Here is a 436-nt window from a genome sequence, read left to right as displayed (position 1 = left end):
GGTCTCGTCCAGCAGGAAGGCCAGCACGGCCACGTCGCTGGGGGTCAGCTGGGCCCCCACCACCTCGAAGAGCCGGTGCAGGGACACCATCCCATAATAGTCCAGGCACTCCTCCTCCTCCCAGGCCGTCCGGGCCATCGGCGGGCCCGGGGGGGGGCGGGGGGGGGGTCTGTCCCCCCCCCCGGGGGGGGGGGGGGGGGGGGGGAGAGGGGGGTGAGACCCCAGAATTGGGCTGGGAGAAACCCCCCAGACACAGCCCCGAAATGTCACCGGTGTCACCTGCCCCACCCACCCCAAAACTGAGACCCCAGAATTGGGCTGGGAGAAACCCCCCAGACACAGCCCTGAAATGTCACCGGTGTCACCTGCCCCACCCACCCCAAACCGGGGGGGTGAGACCCCAGAATTGGGCTGGGAGACCCCCCAGACACAGCCC

The 436-nt window shown here is 70.2% G+C and overlaps 1 pseudogene; it reads right to left on the bottom strand.

The window, feature by feature from the left end:
• Positions 1–202, bottom strand: part of LOC113942505 — a 939-nt pseudogene extending 737 nt beyond the window's left edge.
• Positions 203–436: the final 234 nt, after the last annotated feature.

The sequence above is a fragment of the Corapipo altera genome, unplaced genomic scaffold (genome assembly GCF_003945725.1).
Source record: "Corapipo altera isolate COAL_440 unplaced genomic scaffold, ASM394572v1 55455, whole genome shotgun sequence".
NCBI lineage: Eukaryota > Metazoa > Chordata > Aves > Passeriformes > Pipridae > Corapipo > Corapipo altera.
The sequence above is the reverse complement of the archived record's forward strand: the minus strand, read 5'-3'. Positions and strand labels throughout refer to the sequence as shown.